We start from the raw sequence: 24,541 nt of genomic DNA, 5'->3' as shown, positions 1-24,541 counted from the left end.
CGTTGGTTTCCTGTGATGTGTTTTGGATTCCCATCTCTTGCTATGAACTGACAAAACAGCAGAATCCCCTTGACAATCTTGATTTCTCAAGGGAAATGGGAGAACACTATACACCATCCAAGATATTAAAATATTGTCAAGGACCAACACGGCTGAATACTCTGAGGAGATGGCCTGTGAGGCGCCGCCTTTCAACTTTTCCCCCTTAGTATGGTGGTCAGTAACATGCGGGAGACTGCGGAGGGGGTCATTTTTTTAATTGTGAACTGATGTGCTTTTACTAAATTCGGGAACCTCACAAGCCAAATTTGTAGTATTTTGCACGAATTGCAAGAGATGTTTGAATGTCGACGGTTGAAGTGGAAGCTCGTATTGAGCTTGCTAGAGACTGATTTGCCAAGCCTTCGATAGCTCAGTTGGTAGAGCGGAGGACTGTAGTGGTAAAACAGGCATCCTTAGGTCGCTGGTTCAAACCCGGCTCGAAGGACTTTTGCCAAATGCACATTTTATTGAATGCTTGGAAAGTAAAATACTTGGAAAGTAAAATAACAGACAATTTATAATTATATTATATTTCATCACTGAAAATAGATGCCTTTTGATTTGAGGCTGTGACCACGTTATTTTTCTGTCCAACACGAATCTTCATTGGTTTCCTGTGAGGTGTTTTGGATCCCCATCTCTTGCTATGAACTGGCAAAACAGCAGAATCCCCTTGACAATCTTGATTTCTCAAGGGAAATGAGAGAACACTATACACCATCCAAGATATTAAAATATTGTCAAGGCCCAACACGGCTGAATACTCTGAGGAGATGGCCTGTGAGGCGCCGCCTTTCAACTTCTCCCCCTTAGTATGGTGGTCATTAACATGCGGGAGACTGCGGAGGGGGTCATTTTTTTAATTGGGAACTGATGTGCTTTTACTCAATTCGGGAACCTCACAAGCCAAATTTGTAGTATTTTGTACGAATTGCAAGAGATGTTTACAAGTCGACGGTTGAAGTGGAAGCTCGAATTGAGCTTGCTAGAGAACGGTTTGCCAAGCCTTCGATAGCTCAGTTGGTAGAGCGGAGGACTGTAGTGGTAAAACAGGCATCCTTAGGTCGCTGGTTCAAATCCGGCTCGAAGGACTTTTGCCAAATGCAAATTTTATTGAATACTTGGAAAGTAAAATACTTGGAAAATAAAATAACAGACAATTTATAATTATATTATATTTCATCACTGAAAATAGATGCCTTTTGCTTTGAGGCTGTGGCCACGTTATGTTTCTGTCCAACACCAATCTTCATTGGTTTCCTGTGAGGTGTTTTGGATCCCCATCTCTTGCTATGAACTGACAAAACAGCAGAATCCCCTTGACAATCTTGATTTCTCAAGGGAAATGGGAGAACACTATACACCATCCAAGATATTAAAATATTGTCAAGGACTAACACGGCTGAATACTCTGAGGAGATGGCCTGTGAGGCGCGCCTTTCAACTTTTCCCCCTTAGTATGGTGGTCAGTAACATGCAGGAGACTGCGGAGGGGGTCATTTTTTTAATTGGGAACTGATGTGCTTTTACTCAATTCGGGAACCTCACAAGCCAAATTTGTAGTATTTTGCACGAATTGCAAGAGATGTTTACAAGTCGACGGTTGAAGTGGAAGCTCGTATTGAGTTTGCTAGAGAATGATTTGCCAAGCCTTCGATAGCTCGTCGCTGGTTCAAATCCGGCTCAAAGGACTTTTGCCAAATGCACATTTTATTGAATTCTTGGAAAGTAAAATACTTGGAAAGTAAAATAACAGACAATTTATAATTATATTATATTTCATCACTGAAAATAGATGCCTTTTGCTTTGAGGCTGTGGCCACGTTATTTTTCTGTCCGACACCAATCTTCGTTGGTTTCCTGTGATGTGTTTTGGATCCCCATCTCTTGCTATGAACTGACAAAACAGCAGAATCCCCTTGACAATCTTGATTTCTCAAGGGAAATGGGAGAACACTATACACCATCCAAGATATTAAAATATTGTCAAGGCCGAACACTAATGAATACTCTGAGGAGATGGCCTGTGAGGCGCCGCCTTTCAACTTTTCCTCCTTAGTATGGTGGTCAGTAACATGCGGGAGACTGCGGAGGCGGTCATTTTTTTAATTGGGAACTGATGTGCTTTTACTCAATTCGGGAACCTCACAAGCCAAATTTGTAGTATTTTGTTACGAATTGCAAGAGGTGTTTGCATGTCGACGGTTGAAGTGGAAGCTCGTATTGAGTTTGCTAGAGAACGGTTTGCCAAGCCTTCGATAGCTCAGTTGGTAGAGGGGAGGACTGTAGTGGTAAAACAGGCATCCTTAGGTCGCTGGTTCAAATGCAAATATTATTGAATACTTGGAAAGTAAAATACTTGGAAAATAACATAACAGACAATTTATAATTAGATTATATTTCATCACTGAAAATAGATGCCTTTTGCTTTGAGGCTGTGGCCACATTATTTTTCTGTCCAACATCAATCTTCTTTGGTTTACTGTGAGGTGTTTTGGATCCCCATCTCTTGCTATGAACTGACAAAACAGCAGAATCCCCTTGACAATCTTGATTTCTCAAGGGAAATGGGAGAACACTATACACCATCCAAGATATTAAAATATTGTCAAGGACCAACACGGCTGAATACTCTGAGGAGATGGCCTGTGAGGCGCGCCTTTCAACTTTTCCCCCTTAGTATGGTGGTCAGTAACATGCGGGAGACTGCGGAGGGGGTCATTTTTTTAATTGTGAACTGATGTGCTTTTACTCAATTCGGGAACCTCACAAGCCAAATTTGTAGTATTTTGCACGAATTGCAAGAGATGTTTACAAGTCGACGGTTGAAGTGGAAGCTTGTATTGAGTTTGCTAGAGAATGATTTGCCAAGCCTTCGATAGCTCGTCGCTGGTTCAAATCCGGCTCAAAGGACTTTTGCCAAATGCACATTTTATTGAATACTTGGAAAGTAAAATACTTGGAAAGTAAAATAACAGACAATTTATAATTATATTATATTTCATCACTGAAAATAGATGCCTTTTGCTTTGAGGCTGTGGCCACGTTATTTTTCTGTCCAACACGAATCTTCATTGGTTTCCTGTCAGGTGTTTTGGATCCCCATCTCTTGCTATGAACTGGCAAAACAGCAGAATCCCCTTGACAATCTTGATTTCTCAAGGGAAATGAGAGAACACTATACACCATCCAAGATATTAAAATATTGTCAAGGCCCAACACGGCTGAATACTCTGAGGAGATGGCCTGTGAGGCGCCGCCTTTCAACTTCTCCCCCTTAGTATGGTGGTCATTAACATGCGGGAGACTGCGGAGGGGGTCATTTTTTTAATTGGGAACTGATGTGCTTTAACTCAATTCGGGAACCTCACAAGCCAAATTTGTAGTATTTTGTACGAATTGCAAGAGATGTTTACAAGTCGACGGTTGAAGTGGAAGCTCGAATTGAGCTTGCTAGAGAACGGTTTGCCAAGCCTTCGATAGCTCAGTTGGTAGAGCGGAGGACTGTAGTGGTAAAACAGGCATCCTTAGGTCGCTGGTTCAAATCCGGCTCGAAGGACTTTTGCCAAATGCACATTTTATTCAATACTTGGAAAGTAAAATACTTGGAAAATAAAATAACAGACAATTTATAATTATATTATATTTCATCAATGAAAATAGATGCCTTTTGCTTTGAGGCTGTGGCCACGTTATGTTTCTGTCCAACACCAATCTTCATTGGTTTCCTGTGAAGTGTTTTGGATCCCCATCTCTTGCTATGAACTGACAAAACAGCAGAATCCCCTTGACAATCTTGATTTCTCAAGGGAAATGGGAGAACACTATACACCATCCAAGATATTAAAATATTGTCAAGGACCAACACGGCTGAATACTCTGAGGAGATGGCCTGTGAGGCGCGCCTTTCAACTTTTCCCCCTTAGTATGGTGGTCAGTAACATGCAGGAGACTGCGGAGGGGGTCATTTTTTTAATTGGGAACTGATGTGCTTTTTCTCAATTCCGGAACCTCACAAGCCAAATTTGTAGTATTTTGCACGAATTGCAAGAGATGTTTACAAGTCGACGGTTGAAGTGGAAGCTCGTATTGAGTTTGCTAGAGAATGATTTGCCAAGCCTTCGATAGCTCGTCGCTGGTTCAAATCCGGCTCAAAGGACTTTTGCCAAATGCACATTTTATTGAATTCTTGGAAAGTAAAATACTTGGAAAGTAAAATAACAGACAATTTATAATTATATTATATTTCATCACTGAAAATAGATGCCTTTTGCTTTGAGGCTGTGGCCACGTTATTTTTCTGTCCGACACCAATCTTCGTTGGTTTCCTGTGATGTGTTTTGGATCCCCATCTCTTGCTATGAACTGACAAAACAGCAGAATCCCCTTGACAATCTTGATTTCTCAAGGGAAATGGGAGAACACTATACACCATCCAAGATATTAAAATATTGTCAAGGCCGAACACTAATGAATACTCTGAGGAGATGGCCTGTGAGGCGCCGCCTTTCAACTTTTCCTCCTTAGTATGGTGGTCAGTAACATGCGGGAGACTGCGGAGGCGGTCATTTTTTTAATTGGGAACTGATGTGCTTTTACTCAATTCGGGAACCTCACAAGCCAAATTTGTAGTATTTTGCACGAATTGCAAGAGGTGTTTGCATGTCGACGGTTGAAGTGGAAGCTCGTATTGAGTTTGCTAGAGAACGGTTTGCCAAGCCTTCGATAGCTCAGTTGGTAGAGGGGAGGACTGTAGTGGTAAAACAGGCATCCTTAGGTCGCTGGTTCAAATCCGGCTCGAAGGACTTTTGCCAAATGCAAATATTATTGAATACTTGGAAAGTAAAATACTTGGAAAATAACATAACAGACAATTTATAATTAGATTATATTTCATCACTGAAAATAGATGCCTTTTGCTTTGAGGCTGTGGCCACATTATTTTTCTGTCCAACATCAATCTTCTTTGGTTTACTGTGAGATGTTTTGGATCCCCATCTCTTGCTATGAACTGACAAAACAGCAGAATCCCCTTGACAATCTTGATTTCTCAAGGGAAATGGGAGAACACTATACACCATCCAAGATATTAAAATATTGTCAAGGACCAACACGGCTGAATACTCTGAGGAGATGGCCTGTGAGGCGCGCCTTTTAACTTTTCCCCCTTAGTATGGTGGTCAGTAACATGCGGGAGACTGCGGAGGGGGTCATTTTTTTAATTGTGAACTGATGTGCTTTTACTCAATTCGGGAACCTCACAAGCCAAATTTGTAGTATTTTGCACGAATTGCAAGAGATGTTTACAAGTCGACGGTTGAAGTGGAAGCTTGTATTGAGTTTGCTAGAGAATGATTTGCCAAGCCTTCGATAGCTCGTCGCTGGTTCAAATCCGGCTCAAAGGACTTTTGCCAAATGCACATTTTATTGAATACTTGGAAAGTAAAATACTTGGAAAGTAAAATAACAGACAATTTATAATTATATTATATTTCATCACTGAAAATAGATGCCTTTTGCTTTGAGGCTGTGGCCACGTTATTTTTCTGTCCAACACGAATCTTCATTGGTTTCCTGTCAGGTGTTTTGGATCCCCATCTCTTGCTATGAACTGGCAAAACAGCAGAATCCCCTTGACAATCTTGATTTCTCAAGGGAAATGAGAGAACACTATACACCATCCAAGATATTAAAATATTGTCAAGGCCCAACACGGCTGAATACTCTGAGGAGATGGCCTGTGAGGCGCCGCCTTTCAACTTCTCCCCCTTAGTATGGTGGTCATTAACATGCGGGAGACTGCGGAGGGGGTCATTTTTTTAATTGGGAACTGATGTGCTTTTACTCAATTCGGGAACCTCACAAGCCAAATTTGTAGTATTTTGTACGAATTGCAAGAGATGTTTACAAGTCGACGGTTGAAGTGGAAGCTCGAATTGAGCTTGCTAGAGAACGGTTTGCCAAGCCTTCGATAGCTCAGTTGGTAGAGCGGAGGACTGTAGTGGTAAAACAGGCATCCTTAGGTCGCTGGTTCAAATCCGGCTCGAAGGACTTTTGCCAAATGCAAATTTTATTGAATACTTGGAAAGTAAAATACTTGGAAAATAAAATAACAGACAATTTATAATTATATTATATTTCATCACTGAAAATAGATGCCTTTTGCTTTGAGGCTGTGGCCACGTTATGTTTCTGTCCAACACCAATCTTCATTGGTTTCCTGTGAGGTGTTTTGGATCCCCATCTCTTGCTATGAACTGACAAAACAGCAGAATCCCCTTGACAATCTTGATTTCTCAAGGGAAATGGGAGAACACTATACACCATCCAAGATATTAAAATATTGTCAAGGACCAACACGGCTGAATACTCTGAGGAGATGGCCTGTGAGGCGCGCCTTTCAACTTTTCCCCCTTAGTATGGTGGTCAGTAACATGCAGGAGACTGCGGAGGGGGTCATTTTTTTAATTGGGAACTGATGTGCTTTTACTCAATTCGGGAACCTCACAAGCCAAATTTGTAGTATTTTGCACGAATTGCAAGAGATGTTTACAAGTCGACGGTTGAAGTGGAAGCTCGTATTGAGTTTGCTAGAGAATGATTTGCCAAGCCTTCGATAGCTCGTCGCTGGTTCAAATCCGGCTCAAAGGACTTTTGCCAAATGCACATTTTATTGAATTCTTGGAAAGTAAAATACTTGGAAAGTAAAATAACAGACAATTTATAATTATATTATATTTCATCACTGAAAATAGATGCCTTTTGCTTTGAGGCTGTGGCCACGTTATTTTTCTGTCCGACACCAATCTTCGTTGGTTTCCTGTGATGTGTTTTGGATCCCCATCTCTTGCTATGAACTGACAAAACAGCAGAATCCCCTTGACAATCTTGATTTCTCAAGGGAAATGGGAGAACACTATACACCATCCAAGATATTAAAATATTGTCAAGGCCGAACACTAATGAATACTCTGAGGAGATGGCCTGTGAGGCGCCGCCTTTCAACTTTTCCTCCTTAGTATGGTGGTCAGTAACATGCGGGAGACTGCGGAGGCGGTCATTTTTTTAATTGGGAACTGATGTGCTTTTACTCAATTCGGGAACCTCACAAGCCAAATTTGTAGTATTTTGCACGAATTGCAAGAGGTGTTTGCATGTCGACGGTTGAAGTGGAAGCTCGTATTGAGTTTACTAGAGAACAGTTTGCCAAGCCTTCGATAGCTCAGTTGGTAGAGGGGAGGACTGTAGTGGTAAAACAGGCTTCCTTAGGTCGCTGGTTCAAATCTGGCTCGAAGGACTTTTGCCAAATGCAAATATTATTGAATACTTGGAAAGTAAAATACTTGGAAAATAACATAACAGACAATTTATAATTAGATTATATTTCATCACTGAAAATAGATGCCTTTTGCTTTGAGGCTGTGGCCACATTATTTTTCTGTCCAACATCAATCTTCTTTGGTTTACTGTGAGGTGTTTTGGATCCCCATCTCTTGCTATGAACTGACAAAACAGCAGAATCCCCTTGACAATCTTGATTTCTCAAGGGAAATGGGAGAACACTATACACCATCCAAGATATTAAAATATTGTCAAGGACCAACACGGCTGAATACTCTGAGGAGATGGCCTGTGAGGCGCGCCTTTCAACTTTTCCCCCTTAGTATGGTGGTCAGTAACATGCGGAAGACTGCGGAGGGGGTCATTTTTTTAATTGTGAACTGATGTGCTTTTACTCAATTCGGGAACCTCACAAGCCAAATTTGTAGTATTTTGCACGAATTGCAAGAGATGTTTACAAGTCGACGGTTGAAGTGGAAGCTTGTATTGAGTTTGCTAGAGAATGATTTGCCAAGCCTTCGATAGCTCGTCGCTGGTTCAAATCCGGCTCAAAGGACTTTTGCCAAATGCACATTTTATTGAATACTTGGAAAGTAAAATACTTGGAAAGTAAAATAACAGACAATTTATAATTATATTATATTTCATCACTGAAAATAGATGCCTTTTGCTTTGAGGCTGTGGCCACGTTATTTTTCTGTCCAACACGAATCTTCATTGGTTTCCTGTCAGGTGTTTTGGATCCCCATCTCTTGCTATGAACTGGCAAAACAGCAGAATCCCCTTGACAATCTTGATTTCTCAAGGGAAATGAGAGAACACTATACACCATCCAAGATATTAAAATATTGTCAAGGCCCAACACGGCTGAATACTCTGAGGAGATGGCCTGTGAGGCGCCGCCTTTCAACTTCTCCCCCTTAGTATGGTGGTCATTAACATGCGGGAGACTGCAGAGGGGGTCATTTTTTTAATTGGGAACTGATGTGCTTTTACTCAATTCGGGAACCTCACAAGCCAAATTTGTAGTATTTTGCACGAATTGCAAGAGATGTTTACAAGTCGACGGTTGAAGTGGAAGCTCGTATTGAGTTTGCTAGAGAATGATTTGCCAAGCCTTCGATAGCTCAGTTGGTAGAGCGGAGGACTGTAGTGGTAAAACAGGCATCCTTAGGTCGCTGGTTCAAATCTGGCTCGAAGGACTTTTGCCAAATGCAAATTTTATTGAATACTTGGAAAGTAAAATACTTGGAAAATAAAATAACAGACAATTTATAATTATATTATATTTCATCACTGAAAATAGATGCCTTTTGCTTTGAGGCTGTGGCCACGTTATGTTTCTGTCCAACACCAATCTTCGTTGGTTTCCTGTGAGGTATTTTGCTATCTCTTGCTATGAACTGACAAAACAGCAGAATCCCCTTGACAATCTTGATTTCTCAAGGGAAATGAGAGAACACTATACACCATCCAAGATATTAAAATATTGTCAAGGCCCAACACGGCTGAATACTCTGAGGAGATGGCCTGTGAGGCGCCGCCTTTCAACTTCTCCCCCTTAGTATGGTGGTCATTAACATGCGGGAGACTGCGGAGGGGGTCATTTTTTTAATTGGGAACTGATGTGCTTTTACTCAATTCGGGAACCTCACAAGCCAAATTTGTAGTATTTTGCACGATCTGCAAGAGATGTTTACAAGTCGACGGTTGAAGTGGAAGCTCGTATTGAGTTTGCTAGAGAATGATTTGCCAAGCCTTCGATAGCTCAGTTGGTAGAGCTGAGGACTGTAGTGGTAAAACAGGCATCCTTAGGTCGCTGGTTCAAATCCAGATTGAAGGACTTTTACGCCAAATGCAAATTTTATTGAATACTTGGAAAGTAAAATACTTGGAAAATAAAATAACAGACAATTTATAATTATATTATATTTCATTACTGAAAATAGATGCCTTTTGCTTTGAGGCTGTGGCCACGTTATGTTTCTGTCCAACACCAATCTTCATTGGTTTCCTGTGAGGTGTTTTGGATCCCCATCTCTTGCTATGAACTGGCAAAACAGCAGAATCCCCTTGACAATCTTGATTTCTCAAGGGAAAAGAGAGAACACTATACACCATCCAAGATATTAAAATATTGTCAAGGCCCAACACGGATGAATACTCTGAGGAGATGGCCTGTGAGGCGCCGCCTTTCAACTTTTCCCCCTTAGTATGGTGGTCAGTAACATGCGGGAGACTGCGGAGGGGGTCATTTTTTTAATTGGGAACTGATGTGCTTTTACTCAATTCGGGAACCTCACAAGCCAAATTTGTAGTATTTTGCACGATCTGCAAGAGATGTTTACAAGTCGACGGTTGAAGTGGAAACTCGTATTGAGTTTGCTAGAGAATGATCTGCCAAGCCTTCGATAGCTCAGTTGGTAGAGTGGAGGACTGTAGTGGTAAAACAGGCATCCTTAGGTCGCTGGTTCAAATCCGGCTCGAAGGACTTTTGCCAAATGCACATTTTATTGAATACTTGGAAAGTAAAATACTTGGAAAGTAAAATAACAGACAATTTATAATTATATTATATTTCATCACTGAAAATAGATGCCTTTTGCTTTGAGGCTGTGGCCACGTTATTTTTCTGTCCGACACCAATCTTCGTTGGTTTCCTGTGAGGTATTTTGGTTCCCCATCTCTTGCTATGAACTGACAAAACAGCAGAATCCCCTTGACAATCTTGATTTCTCAAGGGAAATGGGAGAACACTATACACCATCCAAGATATTAAAATATTGTCAAGGACCAACACGGCTGAATACTCTGAGGAGATGGCCTGTGAGGCGCGCCTTTCAACTTTTCCCCCTTAGTATGGTGGTCAGTAACATGCGGGAGACTGCGGAGGGGGTCATTTTTTTAATTGTGAACTGATGTGCTTTTACTCAATTCGGGAACCTCACAAGCCAAATTTGTAGTATTTTGCACGAATTGCAAGAGATGTTTACAAGTCGACGGTTGAAGTGGAAGCTTGTATTGATTTTGCTAGAGAATGATTTGCCAAGCCTTCGATAGCTCGTCGCTGGTTCAAATCCGGCTCAAAGGACTTTTGCCAAATGCACATTTTATTGAATACTTGGAAAGTAAAATACTTGGAAAGTAAAATAACAGACAATTTATAATTATATTATATTTCATCACTGAAAATAGATGCCTTTTGCTTTGAGGCTGTGGCCACGTTATTTTTCTGTCCAACACGAATCTTCATTGGTTTCCTGTCAGGTGTTTTGGATCCCCATCTCTTGCTATGACCAGGCAAAACAGCAGAATCCCCTTGACAATCTTGATTTCTCAAGGGAAATGAGAGAACACTATACACCATCCAAGATATTAAAATATTGTCAAGGCCCAACACGGCTGAATACTCTGAGGAGATGGCCTGTGAGGCGCCGCCTTTCAACTTCTCCCCCTTAGTATGGTGGTCAGTAACATGCGGGAGACTGCGGAGGGGGTCATTTTTTTAATTGTGAACTGATGTGCTTTTACTCAATTCGGGAACCTCACAAGCCAAATTTGTAGTATTTTGCACGAATTGCAAGAGATGTTTGAATGTCGACGGTTGAAGTGGAAGCTCGTATTGAGCTTGCTAGAGACTGATTTGCCAAGCCTTCGATAGCTCAGTTGGTAGAGCGGAGGACTGTAGTGGTAAAACAGGCATCCTTAGGTCGCTGGTTCAAACCCGGCTCGAAGGCCTTTTGCCAAATGCACATTTTATTGAATGCTTGGAAAGTAAAATACTTGGAAAGTAAAATAACAGACAATTTATAATTATATTATATTTCATCACTGAAAATAGATGCCTTTTGCTTTGAGGCTGTGACCACGTTATTTTTCTGTCCAACACGAATCTTCATTGGTTTCCTGTGAGGTGTTTTGGATCCCCATCTCTTGCTATGAACTGGCAAAACAGCAGAATCCCCTTGACAATCTTGATTTCTCAAGGGAAATGGGAGAACACTATACACCATCCAAGATATTAAAATATTGTCAAGGCCGAACACTGATGAATACTCTGAGGAGATGGCCTGTGAGGCGCCGCCTTTCAACTTTTCCTCCTTAGTATGGTGGTCAGTAACATGCGGGAGACTGCGGAGGGGGTCATTTTTTTAATTGTGAACTGATGTGCTTTTACTCAATTCGGGAACCTCACAAGCCAAATTTGTAGTATTTTGCACGAATTGCAAGAGATGTTTGAATGTCGACGGTTGAAGTGGAAGCTCGTATTGAGCTTGCTAGAGAATGATGTGCCAAGCCTTCGATAGCTCAGTTGGTAGAGCAGAGGACTGTAGTGGTAAAACAGGCATCCTTAGGTCGCTGGTTCAAATCCAGATTGAAGGACTTTTGCCAAATGCAAATTTTATTGAATACTTGGAAAGTAAAATACTTGGAAAATAAAATAACAGACAATTTATAATTATATTATATTTCATCACTCAAAATAGATGCCTTTTGCTTTGAGGCTGTGGCCACGTTATGTTTCTGTCCAACACCAATCTTCATTGGTTTCCTGTGAGGTGTTTTGGATCCCCATCTCTTGCTATGAACTGGCAAAACAGCAGAATCCCCTTGACAATCTTGATTTCTCAAGGGAAAAGAGAGAACACTATACACCATCCAAGATATTAAAATATTGTCAAGGCCCAACACGGTTGAATACTCTGAGGAGATGGCCTGTGAGGCGCCGCCTTTCAACTTTTCCCCCTTAGTATGGTGGTCAGTAACATGCGGGAGACTGCGGAGGGGGTCATTTTTTTAATTGGGAACTGATGTGCTTTTACTCAATTCGGGAACCTCACAAGCCAAATTTGTAGTATTTTACACGATCTGCAAGAGATGTTTACAAGTCGACGGTTGAAGTGGAAGCTTGTATTGAGTTTGCTAGAGAATGATTTGCCAAGCCTTCGATAGCTCGTCGCTGGTTCAAATCCGGCTCAAAGGACTTTTGCCAAATGCACATTTTATTGAATACTTGGAAAGTAAAATACTTGGAAAGTAAAATAACAGACAATTTATAATTATATTATATTTCATCACTGAAAATAGATGCCTTTTGCTTTGAGGCTGTGGCCACGTTATTTTTCTGTCCAACACGAATCTTCATTGGTTTCCTGTCAGGTTTTTTTTGGATCCCCATCTCTTGCTATGACCTGGCAAAACAGCAGAATCCCCTTGACAATCTTGATTTCTCAAGGGAAATGAGAGAACACTATACACCATCCAAGATATTAAAATATTGTCAAGGCCCAACACGGCTGAATACTCTGAGGAGATGGCCTGTGAGGCGCCGCCTTTCAACTTCTCCCCCTTAGTATGGTGGTCATTAACATGCGGGAGACTGCGGAGGGGGTCATTTTTTTAATTGGGAACTGATGTGCTTTTACTCAATTCGGGAACCTCACAAGCCAAATTTGTAGTATTTTGCACGATCTGCAAGAGATGTTTGAATGTCGACGGTTGAAGTGGAAGCTGGAAGCTCGTATTGAGTTTGCTAGAGAATGATTTGCCAAGCCTTCGATAGCTCAGTTGGTAGAGCGGAGGACTGTAGTGGTAAAACAGGCATCCTTAGGTCGCTGGTTCAAATCCGGCTCGAAGGACTTTTGCCAAATGCACATTTTATTGAATACTTGGAAAGTAAAATACTTGGAAAGTAAAATAACAGACAATTTATAATTATATTATATTTCATCACTGAAAATAGATGCCTTTTGCTTTGAGGCTGTGGCCACGTTATTTTTCTGTCCGACACCAATCTTCGTTGGTTTCCTGTGAGGTATTTTGGATCCCCATCTCTTGCTATGAACTGACAAAACAGCAGAATCCCCTTGACAATCTTGATTTCTCAAGGGAAATGGGAGAACACTATACACCATCCAAGATATTAAAATATTGTCAAGGCCGAACACTGATGAATACTCTGAGGAGATGGCCTGTGAGGCGCCGCCTTTCAACTTTTCCTCCTTAGTATGGTGGTCAGTAACATGCGGGAGACTGCGGAGGGGGTCATTTTTTTAATTGTGAACTGATGTGCTTTTACTCAATTCGGGAACCTCACAAGCCAAATTTGTAGTATTTTGCACGAATTGCAAGAGATGTTTGAATGTCGACGGTTGAAGTGGAAGCTTGTATTGAGCTTGCTAGAGACTGATTTGCCAAGCCTTCGATAGCTCAGTTGGTAGAGCGGAGGACTGTAGTGGTAAAAGAGGCATCCTTAGGTTGCTGGTTCAAACCCGGCTCGAAGGCCTTTTGCCAAATGCACATTTTATTGAATGCTTGGAAAGTAAAATACTTGGAAAGTAAAATAACAGACAATTTATAATTATATTATATTTCATCACTGAAAATAGATGCCTTTTGCTTTGAGGCTGTGACCACGTTATTTGTCTGTCCAACACGAATCTTCATTGGTTTCCTGTGAGGTGTTTTGGATCCCCATCTCTTGCTATGAACTGGCAAAACAGCAGAATCCCCTTGACAATCTTGATTTCTCAAGGGAAATGGGAGAACACTATACACCATGCAAGATATTAAAATATTGTCAAGGACCAACACGGCTGAATACTCTGAGGAGATGGCCTGTGAGGCGCGCCTTTCAACTTTTCCCCCTTAGTATGGTGGTCAGTAACATGCGGGAGACTGCGGAGGGGGTCATTTTTTTAATTGGGAACTGATGTGCTTTTACTCAATTCGGGAACCTCAGAAGCCAAATTTGTAGTATTTTGCAAGAATTGCAAGAGATGTTTACAAGTCGACGGTTGAAGTGGAAGCTCGTATTGAGTTTGCTAGAGAATGATTTGCCAAGCCTTCGATAGCTCGTCGCTGGTTCAAATCCGGCTCAAAGGACTTTTGCCAAATGCACATTTTATTGAATTCTTGGAAAGTAAAATACTTGGAAAGTAAAATAACAGACAATTTATAATTATATGATATTTCATCACTGAAAATAGATGCCTTTTGCTTTGAGGCTGTGGCCACGTTATTTTTCTGTCCGACACCAATCTTCGTTGGTTTCCTGTGAGGTATTTTGGATCCCCATCTCTTGCTATGAACTGAGAAAACAGCAGAATCCCCTTGACAATCTTGATTTCTCAAGGGAAATGGGAGAACACTATACACCATCCAAGATATTAAAATATTGTCAAGGACCAACACGGCTGAATACTCTGAGGAGATGGCCTGTGAGGCGCGCCTTTCAACTTTTCCCCCTTAGTATAGTGGTCAGTAACATGCGGGAGACTGCGGAGGGGGTCATTTTTTTAATTGTGAACTGATGTGCTTTTACTCAATTCGGGAACCTCACAAGCCAAATTTGTAGTATTTTGCACGAATTGCAAGAGATGTTTACAAGTCGACGGTTGAAGTGGAAGCTTGTATTGAGTTTGCTAGAGAATGATTTGCCAAGCCTTCGATAGCTCGTCGCTGGTTCAAATCCGGCTCAAAGGACTTTTACCAAATGCACATTTTATTGAATACTTGGAAAGTAAAATACTTGGAAAGTAAAATAACAGACAATTTATAATTATATTATATTTCATTACTGAAAATAGATGCCTTTTGCTTTGAGGCTGTGGCCACGTTATTTTTCTGTCCAACACGAATCTTCATTGGTTTCCTGTCAGGTGTTTTGGATCCCCATCTCTTGCTATGCCCTGGCAAAACAGCAGAATCCCCTTGACAATCTTGATTTCTCAAGGGAAATGAGAGAACACTATACACCATCCAAGATATTAAAATATTGTCAAGGCCCAACACGGCTGAATACTCTGAGGAGATGGCCTGTGAGGCGCCGCCTTTCAACTTCTCCCCCTTAGTATGGTGGTCATTAACATGCGGGAGACTGCGGAGGGGGTCATTTTTTTAATTGGGAACTGATGTGCTTTTACTCAATTCGGGAACCTCACAAGCCAAATTTGTAGTATTTTGCACGATCTGCAAGAGATGTTTACAAGTCGACGGTTGAAGTGGAAGCTCGTATTGAGTTTGCTAGAGAATGATTTGCCAAGCCTTCGATAGCTCAGTTGGTAGAGCTGAGGACTGTAGTGGTAAAACAGGCATCCTTAGGTCGCTGGTTCAAATCCGGCTCGAAGGACTTTTGCCAAATGCACATTTTATTGAATACTTGGAAAGTAAAATACTTGGAAAGTAAAATAACAGACAATTTATAATTATATTATATTTCATCACTGAAAATAGATGCCTTTTGCTTTGAGGCTGTGGCCACGTTATTTTTCTGTCCGACACCAATCTTCGTTGGTTTCCTGTGAGGTATTTTGGATCCCCATCTCTTGCTATGAACTGACAAAACAGCAGAATCCCCTTGACAATCTTGATTTCTCAAGGGAAATGGGAGAACACTATACACCATCCAAGATATTAAAATATTGTCAAGGCCGAACACTGATGAATACTCTGAGGAGATGGCCTGTGAGGCGCCGCCTTTCAACTTTTCCTCCTTAGTATGGTGGTCAGTAACATGCGGGAGACTGCGGAGGGGGTCATTTTTTTAATTGTGAACTGATGTGCTTTTACTCAATTCGGGAACCTCACAAGCCAAATTTGTAGTATTTTGCACGAATTGCAAGAGATGTTTGAATGTCGACGGTTGAAGTGGAAGCTCGTATTGAGCTTGCTAGAGACTGATTTGCCAAGCCTTCGATAGCTCAGTTGGTAGAGCGGAGGACTGTAGTGTTAAAACAGGCATCCTTAGGTCGCTGGTTCAAACCCGGCTCGAAGGCCTTTTGCCAAATGCACATTTTATTGAATGCTTGGAAAGTAAAATACTTGGAAAGTAAAATAACAGACAATTTATAATTATATTATATTTCATCACTGAAAATAGATGCCTTTTGCTTTGAGGCTGTGACCACGTTATTTTTCTGTCCAACACGAATCTTCATTGGTTTCCTGTGAGGTGTTTTGGATCCCCATCTCTTGCTATGAACTGGCAAAACAGCAGAATCCCCTTGACAATCTTGATTTCTCAAGGGAAATGGGAGAACACTATACACCATGCAAGATATTAAAATATTGTCAAGGACCAACACGGCTGAATACTCTGAGGAGATGGCCTGTGAGGCGCGCCTTTCAACTTTTCCCCCTTAGTATGGTGGTCAGTAACATGCGGGAGACTGCGGAGGGGGTCATTTTTTTAATTGGGAACTGATGTGCTTTTACTCAATTCGGGAACCTCACAAGCAAAATTTGTAGTATTTTGCACGAATTGCAAGAGATGTTTACAAGTCGACGGTTGAAGTGGAAGCTCGTATTGAGTTTGCTAGAGAATGATTTGCCAAGCCTTCGATAGCTCGTCGCTGGTTCAAATCCGGCTCAAAGGACTTTTGCCAAATGCACATTTTATTGAATTCTTGGAAAGTAAAATACTTGGAAAGTAAAATAACAGACAATTTATAATTATATGATATTTCATCACTGAAAATAGATGCCTTTTGCTTTGAGGCTGTGGCCACGTTATTTTTCTGTCCAACACGAATCTTCATTGGTTTCCTGTCAGGTGTTTTGGATCCCCATCTCTTGCTATGCCCTGGCAAAACAGCAGAATCCCCTTGACAATCTTGATTTCTCAAGGGAAATGAGAGAACACTATACACCATCCAAGATATTAAAATATTGTCAAGGCCCAACACGGCTGAATACTCTGAGGAGATGGCCTGTGAGGCGCCGCCTTTCAACTTCTCCCCCTTAGTATGGTGGTCATTAACATGCGGGAGACTGCGGAGGGGGTCATTTTTTTAATTGGGAACTGATGTGCTTTTACTTAATTCGGGAACCTCACAAGCCAAATTTGTAGTATTTTGCACGATCTGCAAGAGATGTTTACAAGTCGACGGTTGAAGTGGAAGCTCGTATTGAGTTTGCTAGAGAATGATTTGCCAAGCCTTCGATAGCTCAGTTGGTAGAGCGGAGGACTGTAGTGGTAAAACAGGCATCCTTAGGTCGCTGGTTCAAATCCGGCTCGAAGGACTTTTGCCAAATGCACATTTTATTGAATACTTGGAAAGTAAAATACTTGGAAAGTAAAATAACAGACAATTTATAATTATATTATATTTCATCACTGAAAATAGATGCCTTTTGCTTTGAGGCTGTGGCCACGTTATTTTTCTGTCCGACACCAATCTTCGTTGGTTTCCTGTGATGTGTTTTGGATCCCCATCTCTTGCTATGAACTGACAAAACAGCAGAATCCCCTTGACAATCTTGATTTCTCAAGGGAAATGGGAGAACACTATACACCATCCAAGATATTAAAATATTGTCAAGGCCGAACACTGATGAATACTCTGAGGAGATGGCCTGTGAGGCGCTGCCTTTCAACTTTTCCTCCTTAGTATGGTGGTCAGTAACATGCGGGAGACTGCGGAGGCGGTCATTTTTTTAATTGGGAACTGATGTGCTTTTACTCAATTCGGGAACCTCACAAGCCAAATTTGTAGTATTTTGCACGAATTGCAAGAGATGTTTGCATGTCGACGGTTGAAGTGGAAGCTCGAATTGAGCTTGCTAGAGAACGGTTTGCCAAGCCTTCGATAGCTCAGTTGGTAGAGGGGAGGACTGTAGTGATAAAACAGGCAACTGTTTGCAAACGGGCATCCTTAGGGCGCTGGTTCAAATCCGGCTCGAAGGACTTTTGCCAAATGCAAATTTTATTCAATACTTGGAAAGTAAAATACTTGGAAAGTAAAATAACAGACAATTTATAATTATATTATATTTCATCACTGAAAATAGATGCCTGTTGCTTTGAGGCTGTGGCCACGTTATGTTTCTGTCCAACACGAATCTTCATTGGTTTCATGTGAGGTGTTTTGGATCCCCATCTCTTGCTATGAACTGGCAAAACAGCAGAATCCCCTTGACAATCTTGATTTCTCAAGGGAAATGAGAGAACACTATACACCATCCAAGATATTAAAATATTGTCAAGGCCCAACACGGCTGAATACTCTGAGGAGATGGCCTGTGAGGCGCCGCCTTTCAACTTTTCCCCCTTAGTATGGTGGTCAGCAACATGCGGGAGACTGCGGAGGGGGTCATTTTTTTAATTGTGAACTGATGTGCTTTCACTCAATCCGGGAACCTCACAAGCCAAATTTGTAGTATTTTGCACAAATTGCAAGAGATGTTTGAATGTCGACGGTTGAAGTGGAAGCTCGTATTGAGCTTGCTAGAGACTGATTTGCCAAGCCTTCGATAGCTCAGTTGATAGAGCAGAGGACTGTAGTGGTAAAACAGGCATCCTTAGGTCGCTGGTTCAAATCCGGCTCAAAGGACTTTTGCCAAATGCACATTTTATTGAATTCTTGGAAAGTAAAATGCTTGGAAAATAAAATAACAGACAATTTATAATTTTATTATATTTCATCACTGAAAATAGATGCCTTTTGCTTTGAGGCTGTCGCCACGTTATGTTTCTGTCCAACACGAATCTTCATTGGTTTCCTGTCAGGTGTTTTGGATCCCCATCTCTTGCTATGAACTGGCAAAACAGCAGAATCCCCTTGACAATCTTGATTTCTCAAGGGAAATGAGAGAACACTATACACCATCCAAGATATTAAAATATTGTCAAGGCCCAACACAGCTGAATACTCTGGTTGGTAGAGCGGTTGGTAGAGCGGAGGACTGTAGTGGTACAACGGGCATCCTTAGGTCGCTGGTTCAAATCCGGCTCGAAGGACTTTTGCCAAATGCAAATTTTATTGAATACTTGGAAAGTAAAATACTTGGAAAGTAAAATAACAGACAATTTATAATTATATTATATTTCATCACTGAAAATAGATGCCTGTTGCTTTGAGGCTGTGGCCACGTTATGTTTCTGTCCAACACGAATCTTCATTGGTTTCATGTGAGGTGTTTTGGATCCCAATCTCTTACTATGAACTGGCAAAACAGCAGAATCCCCTTGACAATCTTGATTTCTCAAGGGAAATGAGAGAACACTATACACCATCCAAGATATTAAAATATTGTCAAGGCCCAACACGGCTGAATACTCTGAGGAGATGGCCTGTGAGGCGCCGCCTTTCAACTTTTCCCCCTTAGTATGGTGGTCAGCAACATGCGGGAGACTGCGGAGGGGGTCATTTTTTTAATTGTGAACTGATGTGCTTTCACTCAATCCGGGAACCTCACAAGCCAAATTTGTAGTATTTTGCACAAATTGCACAAGATGTTTGAATGTCGACGGTTGAAGTGGAAGCTCGTATTGAGCTTGCTAGAGACTGATTTGCCAAGCCTTCGATAGCTCAGTTGATAGAGCAGAGGACTGTAGTGGTAAAACAGGCATCCTTAGGTCGCTGGTTCAAATCCGGCTCAAAGGACTTTTGCCAAATGCACATTTTATTGAATTCTTGGAAAGTAAAATGCTTGGAAAATAAAATAACAGACAATTTATAATTATATTATATTTCATCACTGAAAATAGATGCCTTTTGCTTTGAGGCTGTCGCCACGTTATGTTTCTGTCCAACACGAATCTTCATTGGTTTCCTGTCAGGTGTTTTGGATCCCCATCTCTTGCTATGAACTGGCAAAACAGCAGAATCCCCTTGACAATCTTGATTTCTCAAGGGAAATGAGAGAACACTATACACCATCCAAGATATTAAAATATTGTCAAGGCCCAACACGGCTGAATACTCTGAGGAGATGGCCGGTGAGGCGCCGCCTTTCAACTTTTCCCCCTTAGTATGGTGGTCATTAACATGCGGGAGACTGCGGAGGGGGTCATTTTTTTAATTGGGAACTGATGTGCTTTTACTCAATTCGGGAACCTCACAAGCCAAATTTGTAGTATTTTGCACGAATTGCAAGAGATGTTTACAAGTCGACGGTTGAAGTGGAAGCTCGTATGGAGTTTGCTAGAGAAAGATTTGCCAAGCCTTCGATAGCTCAGTTGGTAGAGTGGAGGACTGTAGTGGTAAAACAGGCATCCTTAGGTCGCTGGTTCAAATCCGGCTCGAAGGACTTTTGCCAAATGCAAATTTTATTGAATACTTGGAAAGTAAAATAACAGACAATTTATAATTATATTATATTTCATCACTGAAAATAGATGCCTTTTGCTTTGAGGCTGTGGCCACGTTATGTTTCTGTCCAACACCAATCTTCATTGGTTTCCTGTGAGGTGTTTCGGATCCCCATCTCTTGCTATGAACTGGCAAAACAGCAGAATCCCCTTGACAATCTTGATTTCTCAAGGGAAATGAGAGAACAGTATACACCATCCAAGATATTAAAATATTGTCAAGGCCCAACACGGCTGAATACTCTGAGGAGATGGCCTGTGAGGCGCCGCAATTCAACTTTTCCCCCTTAGTATGGTGGTCAGTAACATGCAGGAGACTGTGGAGGGGGTCATTTTTTTAATTGGGAACTGATGTGCTTTTACTCAATTCGGGAACATCATAAGCCAAATTTGTAGTATTTTGCACGAATTGCAAGAGATGTTTACAAGTCGACGGTTGAAGTGGAAGCTCGTATTGAGTTTGCTAGAGAGCTATTTGCCAAGCCTTCTATAGCTCAGTTGGTAGAGCGGAGGACTGTAGTGGTAAAACAGGCATCCTTAGGTCGCTGGTTCAAATCCGGCTCGAAGGACTTTTGCCAAATGCACATTTTATTGAATACTTGGAAAGTAAAATACTTGGAAAGTAAAATAACAGACAATTTATAATTATGTTATATTTCATCACTGAAAATAGATGCCTTTTGCTTTGAGGCTGTGGCCACGTTATTTTTCTGTCCGACACCAATCTTCGTTGGTTTCCTGTGAGGTATTTTGGATCCCCATCTCTTGCTATGAACTGACAAAACAGCAGAATCCCCTTGACAATCTTGATTTCTCAAGGGAAATGGGAGAACACTATACACCATCCAAGATATTAAAATATTGTCAAGGCCAAACACTGATGAATACTCTGAGGAGATGGCCTGTGAGGCGCCGCCTTTCAACTTTTCCTCCTTTGTATGGTGGTCAGTAACATGCGGGAGACTGCGGAGGGGGTCATTTTTTTAATTGTGAACTGATGTGCTTTTACTCAATTCGGGAACCTCACAAGCCAAATTTGTAGTATTTTGCACGAATTGCAAGAGATGTTTGAATGTCGACGGTTGAAGTGGAAGCTCGTATTGAGCTTGCTAGAGACTGCTTTGCCAAGCCTTCGATAGCTCAGTTGGTAGAGCGGAGGACTGTAGTGGTAAAACAGGCATCCTTAGGTAGCTGGTTCAAATCAGGCTCGAAGGACTTTTGCCAAATGCACATTTTATTGAATACTTGGAAAGTAAAATACTTGGAAAGTAAAATAACAGACAATTTATAATTATATTATATTTCATCACTGAAAATAGATGCCTTTTGCTTTGAGGCTGTGACCACGTTATTTTTCTGTCCAACACGAATCTTCATTGGTTTCCTGTGAGGTGTTTTGGATCCCCATCTCTTGCTATGAACTGGCAAAACAGCAGAATCCCCTTGACAATCTTGATTTCTCAAGGGAAAGGAGAGAACACTATACACCATCCAAGATATTAAAATATTGTCAAGGCCCAACGCGGCTGAATACTCTGAGGAGATGGCCTGTGAGGTGCCGCCTTTCAACTTTTCCCCCTTAGTATGGTGGTCAGTAACATGCGGGAGACTGCGGAGGGGGCATTTTTTTAATTGGGAACTGATGTGCTTTTACTCAATTCGGGAACCTCACAAGCCAAATTTGTAGTATTTTGCACAAATTGCAAGAGATGTTTACAAGTCGACGGTTGAAGTGGAAGCTCGTATTGAGTTTGCTAGAGTTGATTTGCCAAGCCTTCGATAGCTCAGTTGGTAGAGCGGAGGACTGTAGTGGTAAAACAGGCATCCTTAGGTCGCTGGTTCAAATCCGGCTCGAAGGACTCTTGCCAAATGCACATTTTATTGAATACTTGGAAAGTAAAATACTTGGAAAGTAAAATAACAGACAATTTATAATTATATTATATTTCATCACTGAAAATAGATGCCTTTTGCTTTGAGGCTGTGGCCACGTTATTTTTCTGTCCAACACGAATCTTCATTGGTTTCCTGTCTTGTGTTTTGGATCCCCATCTCTTGCTATGAACTGGCAAAACAGCAGAATCCCCTTGACAATCTTGATTTCTCAAGGGAAATGAGAGAACACTATACACCATCCAAGATATTAAAATATTGTCAAGGCCCAACACGGCTGAATACTCTGAGGAGATGGCCTGTGAGGCGCCGCCTTTCAACTTTTCCCCCTTAGTATGGTGGTCATTAACATGCGGGAGACTGCGGAGGGGGTCATTTTTTTAATTGGGAACTGATGTGCTTTTACTCAATTCGGGAACCTCACAAGCCAAATTTGTAGTATTTTGCACGAATTGCAAGAGATGTTTGAATGTCGACGGTTGAAGTGGAAGCTCGTATTGAGCTTGCTAGAGACTGCTTTGCCAAGCCTTCGATAGCTCAGTTGGTAGAGCGGAGGACTGTAGTGGTAAAACAGGCATCCTTAGGTCGCTGGTTCAAATCCGGCTCGAAGGACTTTTGCCAAATGCACATTTTATTGAATACTTGGAAAGTAAAATACTTGGAAAGTAAAATAACAGACAATTTATAATTATGTTATATTTCATCACTGAAAATAGATGCCTTTTGCTTTGAGGCTGTGGCCACGTTATTTTTCTGTCCGACACCAATCTTCGTTGGTTTCCTGTGAGGTATTTTGGATCCCCATCTCTTGCTATGAACTGACAAAACAGCAGAATCCCCTTGACAATCTTGATTTCTCAAGGGAAATGGGAGAACACTATACACCATCCAAGATATTAAAATATTGTCAAGGCCAAACACTGATGAATACTCTGAGGAGATGGCCTGTGAGGCGCCGCCTTTCAACTTTTCCTCCTTTGTATGGTGGTCAGTAACATGCGGGAGACTGCGGAGGGCGTCATTTTTTTAATTGTGAACTGATGTGCTTTTACTCAATTCGGGAACCTCACAAGCCAAATTTGTAGTATTTTGCACGAATTGCAAGAGATGTTTGAATGTCGACGGTTGAAGTGGAAGCTCGTATTGAGCTTGCTAGAGACTGCTTTGCCAAGCCTTCGATAGCTCAGTTGGTAGAGCGGAGGACTGTAGTGGTAAAACAGGCATCCTTAGGTCGCTGGTTCAAATCAGGCTCAAAGGACTTTTGCCAAATGCACATTTTATTGAATACTTGGAAAGTAAAATACTTGGAAAGTAAAATAACAGACAATTTATAATTATATTATATTTCATCACTGAAAATAGATGCCTTTTGCTTTGAGGCTGTGACCACGTTATTTTTCTGTCCAACACAAATCTTCATTGGTTTCCTGTGAGGTGTTTTGGATCCCCATCTCTTGCTATGAACTGGCAAAACAGCAGAATCCCCTTGACAATCTTGATTTCTCAAGGGAAATGAGAGAACACTATACACCATCCAAGATATTAAAATATTGTCAAGGCCCAACGCGGCTGAATACTCTGAGGAGATGGCCTGTGAGGTGCCGCCTTTCAACTTTTCCCCCTTAGTATGGTGGTCAGTAACATGCGGGAGACTGCGGAGGGGGCATTTTTTTAATTGGGAACTGATGTGCTTTTACTCAATTCGGGAACCTCACAAGCCAAATTTGTAGTATTTTGCACGAAGTGCAAGAGATGTTTGAATGTCGACGGTTGAAGTGGAAGCTCGTATTGAGTTTGCTAGAGTTGATTTGCCAAGCCTTCGATAGCTCAGTTGTTAGAGCGGAGGACTGTAGTGGTAAAACAGGCATCCTTAGGTCGCTGGTTCAAATCCGGCTCGAAGGACTCTTGCCAAATGCACATTTTATTGAATACTTGGAAAGTAAAATACTTGGAAAGTAAAATAACAGACAATTTATAATTATATTATATTTCATCACTGAAAATAGATGCCTTTTGCTTTGAGGCTGTGGCCACGTTATTTTTCTGTCCAACACGAATCTTCATTGGTTTCCTGTCTTGTGTTTTGGATCCCCATCTCTTGCTATGAACTGGCAAAACAGCAGAATCCCCTTGACAATCTTGATTTCTCAAGGGAAATGAGAGAACACTATA

At 41.3% G+C, this 24,541-nt stretch overlaps 11 non-coding genes across 11 annotated transcripts; all 11 read left to right on the top strand.

The window, feature by feature from the left end:
* Positions 1–401: 401 nt before the first annotated feature.
* TRNAY-GUA (transfer RNA tyrosine (anticodon GUA)) lies at positions 402–487 on the top strand. Its single transcript is given in 2 exon segments — positions 402–438; positions 452–487. It is a non-coding gene; the product is annotated as a tRNA-Tyr (tRNA).
* A 560-nt stretch (positions 488–1,047) lies between these two features.
* On the top strand, positions 1,048–1,133 carry TRNAY-GUA (transfer RNA tyrosine (anticodon GUA)). The gene is given in 2 exon segments: positions 1,048–1,084; positions 1,098–1,133. It is a non-coding gene; the product is annotated as a tRNA-Tyr (tRNA).
* A 2,382-nt stretch (positions 1,134–3,515) lies between these two features.
* Positions 3,516–3,601, top strand: TRNAY-GUA (transfer RNA tyrosine (anticodon GUA)). Its single transcript is given in 2 exon segments — positions 3,516–3,552; positions 3,566–3,601. It is a non-coding gene; the product is annotated as a tRNA-Tyr (tRNA).
* A 2,406-nt stretch (positions 3,602–6,007) lies between these two features.
* TRNAY-GUA (transfer RNA tyrosine (anticodon GUA)) lies at positions 6,008–6,093 on the top strand. The gene is given in 2 exon segments: positions 6,008–6,044; positions 6,058–6,093. It is a non-coding gene; the product is annotated as a tRNA-Tyr (tRNA).
* A 3,695-nt stretch (positions 6,094–9,788) lies between these two features.
* TRNAY-GUA (transfer RNA tyrosine (anticodon GUA)) lies at positions 9,789–9,874 on the top strand. The gene is given in 2 exon segments: positions 9,789–9,825; positions 9,839–9,874. It is a non-coding gene; the product is annotated as a tRNA-Tyr (tRNA).
* A 3,062-nt stretch (positions 9,875–12,936) lies between these two features.
* On the top strand, positions 12,937–13,022 carry TRNAY-GUA (transfer RNA tyrosine (anticodon GUA)). The gene is given in 2 exon segments: positions 12,937–12,973; positions 12,987–13,022. It is a non-coding gene; the product is annotated as a tRNA-Tyr (tRNA).
* Positions 13,023–15,428: 2,406 nt separating this feature from the next.
* On the top strand, positions 15,429–15,514 carry TRNAY-GUA (transfer RNA tyrosine (anticodon GUA)). Its single transcript is given in 2 exon segments — positions 15,429–15,465; positions 15,479–15,514. It is a non-coding gene; the product is annotated as a tRNA-Tyr (tRNA).
* Positions 15,515–17,320: 1,806 nt separating this feature from the next.
* Positions 17,321–17,406, top strand: TRNAY-GUA (transfer RNA tyrosine (anticodon GUA)). Its single transcript is given in 2 exon segments — positions 17,321–17,357; positions 17,371–17,406. It is a non-coding gene; the product is annotated as a tRNA-Tyr (tRNA).
* Positions 17,407–20,329: 2,923 nt separating this feature from the next.
* On the top strand, positions 20,330–20,415 carry TRNAY-GUA (transfer RNA tyrosine (anticodon GUA)). Its single transcript is given in 2 exon segments — positions 20,330–20,366; positions 20,380–20,415. It is a non-coding gene; the product is annotated as a tRNA-Tyr (tRNA).
* A 1,834-nt stretch (positions 20,416–22,249) lies between these two features.
* TRNAY-GUA (transfer RNA tyrosine (anticodon GUA)) lies at positions 22,250–22,335 on the top strand. The gene is given in 2 exon segments: positions 22,250–22,286; positions 22,300–22,335. It is a non-coding gene; the product is annotated as a tRNA-Tyr (tRNA).
* A 560-nt stretch (positions 22,336–22,895) lies between these two features.
* On the top strand, positions 22,896–22,981 carry TRNAY-GUA (transfer RNA tyrosine (anticodon GUA)). Its single transcript is given in 2 exon segments — positions 22,896–22,932; positions 22,946–22,981. It is a non-coding gene; the product is annotated as a tRNA-Tyr (tRNA).
* Positions 22,982–24,541: the final 1,560 nt, after the last annotated feature.

This window comes from Ambystoma mexicanum, chromosome 1p (genome assembly GCF_040938575.1).
Source record: "Ambystoma mexicanum isolate Mex_15411 chromosome 1p, UKY_AmexF1_1, whole genome shotgun sequence".
NCBI classification, from domain to species: Eukaryota; Metazoa; Chordata; class Amphibia; order Caudata; family Ambystomatidae; genus Ambystoma; species Ambystoma mexicanum.
Note: the sequence above shows the minus strand (reverse complement) of the source record. Positions and strands in the feature narration are given on the sequence as shown.